Here is a 2,656-nt window from a genome sequence, read left to right on the forward strand (position 1 = left end):
GGGTGGCAGAGAATTGTATTAATAAGAGATGCAGCAACCTTTTGTGTGAACGATAATGGAAACACCCTTTTTTCCCAACAAAAACTTGACATGATATGATGTATTGCTTCAAGCACACACACACACACACACATATTCGTTGTCTCCTTTTCTTTCTTCCTCGGTCTTTTTTTTTCATATTATTATGGGGGAGACTGAATTTAATCTACCCAACGAACTTCCAAGACAGAAGCAATTATTATTATTTTCCTTAGCGTTTGTTTTTGCCCCTTTTCCTGACAATTGCGCATTTAGGGGAGAATTAAAAAATCTGGACCATACACTCCATACCAACATTACTTTCATTCATATCTTCTAAATAGAGAATTAAGTGCTGTCTCCTATTCATTCTTATTGTATTTAGATAATAATCTTTCAGTTCTCACAATTTAAGTTTATTATATAACAAAACCAAAAGGGTAATATGGTTTTGTTATATAATTGATATTAATTGATTGTAACATAAATTCAAGCTATATTACTAAATTTATGAAAATATTTAAATTTGCCAGTAATCTCTCATACTTTTATATCAAACTAACTTTATATGTCTAATCAAGAAATATTATTATGTTTTCATTAAAAATATGATATAACTTTAAGAAACAACAATTTATTGAAGTATTTCGGCCTTATTTATGTAGTGTTATATTTTATTATATGTAATTAAGATATAAAAACGATATAACCCAACATATTAGTTTATAGTGACACAGTTTATCACTCACTATGACATAAGGTGACAGCTGTCATTTCGCGATTCATTAAACATTTAAAACAACCCAATTTTGGTTGATAAACAATGTTATATATAGTTAATACGCCGCGCGACCCAACTTATTTGTTTGTAATTGTACTACGTCCCAATTGCTATAAGTATTTCATCACTTTCTCTCTTTAACAGAAGGTGACAACTGTCATTTCGCGACTCAATATGAAAACCAATTCTGGTTAAGAAACACTGTTATATAATATCTTATAGCAAATTATATACTTTTCTTCACATAGACATGGTTAATATTCTCATTTTTTATTATATACTTCCAATGTTAATCCTATTCTTCTTTATTTTGTCAGTTAGTGAGTTGTTTTTGTATAACAAAATTTAGTTAAAACACATAATAATACATTTAAAGTCTAATAGTCTAAATATGAAAGTAAACTAAATGTTTAAATTTGAAAATTTTAAAGGATTTTTAAGCAATTAATGTAAAAGATGGACTTGTTACTGTTATATTTGGTTAAGTAATCATATCCCAAATATGTATTAATGTTTGATTATTATTACAAGTTTTCCATGACAAAAAAAATGTATGTATATTTGGTATACACACTTAATGAAACATGAGACTTTTATTGATTCATTCACTAAAACTGTATATTTACTAGAATTGTTAAGAGAATCAGATGTTACAATCCTTCTTTTTCGTTTACTTTTACTTATTAGATGAAATTGCACAATTGGGGTTGGACAGGGAAAGTTAATCTGTCCGATGTCCGCAGCTCCGGTTGACCAGCAGCTGGACAAATATAATCCCAAATAGATTGGACCCTTCCGAAAACCCTTTATTTCTGGTCACATTTGTATCAATCAACAGCAGCAGCAGCAACACAAGTCCAGAAATTAGACAATACTGGCTAATCCGTCTTATCCTTTAATTTAACAATATTAGCGACGATTCGTCTTCATCAGCACGTCCGCAACATTAAATACAATAATCTGCTACATTTAATCCCCAGAGTGAAAGAAATAAAAGAAAAATGTATCGATCTTACACTGAATGTAGTAGTTTAATCTTCCGTGAAAAGTGTAGCATTATTCCCATGTGCAGAGAAACGGAATGCACGCGCGTTTATGTAAATTGTCTTAAGCGAATGCAAATGAAGTTGCCTACATTAAGTGTTTAGGGAGAACGAGTGCCGAATACATATTTATTAGCACTTGACAGAGTAATTTCAACGGGTTTATTATATTTAGAAAATAGGAATATAATTAATTTTGATTTATATTTAAATTAATACGTTATTACTTCAGCTAAATTAAACATATGCAATAATATAATCCGGTATGGTCTAGTGGCTAGGATACCTGGCTCTCACCCAGGAGGCTCGGGTTCGATTCCCGGTACCGGAATATTTTTGACAATTTCTATTACATAATTATTTTTTTGAAATTTTACTCTTTTTGTATGTTGTGTAAATTAATTAATAATTTCAGGATAAATATTATAACTGTATTATTGAGTACATATTTAGTAAGATAACGTTCGAAGGATAACGATCGCGGTTCTATCGACAAATACAAATCATTTTTAGGAAGTACCAATCTTCAGACGACGCCTGTCAAAATTTCATGACAATCTGACGTTTAGTTCACAAGTTACAGTGGTTTTAGTGCCGCTATTTTTGTAATTTTCAGAAAAAAAAGTCCACAAAATGAAGATATGAGAAAGCAGTGTATTCACCATTTTCATGAACATTTGCTCATGAGAAAGCTCTGTTCGAAATGATTACCGCGTTTGCTCAAATTGGCCCACAAACAACGAAAAAGCGAAATAAAAGGATTTTCATGCGGTATGTATGGATAAAACCTGTATCCATCAACTCACTCCAGAGT

At 30.8% G+C, this 2,656-nt stretch overlaps 1 non-coding gene across 1 annotated transcript; it reads left to right on the forward strand.

Moving 5' to 3' along the window:
- Nucleotides 1-2,101: 2,101 nt before the first annotated feature.
- Trnae-cuc lies at nucleotides 2,102-2,173 on the forward strand. The gene has a single exon. It is a non-coding gene; the product is annotated as a tRNA-Glu (tRNA).
- Nucleotides 2,174-2,656: the final 483 nt, after the last annotated feature.

Source organism: Nicrophorus vespilloides, unplaced genomic scaffold (genome assembly GCF_001412225.1).
Source record: "Nicrophorus vespilloides isolate i.1.1-1 unplaced genomic scaffold, Nicve_v1.0, whole genome shotgun sequence".
Classification (NCBI taxonomy): domain Eukaryota; kingdom Metazoa; phylum Arthropoda; class Insecta; order Coleoptera; family Silphidae; genus Nicrophorus; species Nicrophorus vespilloides.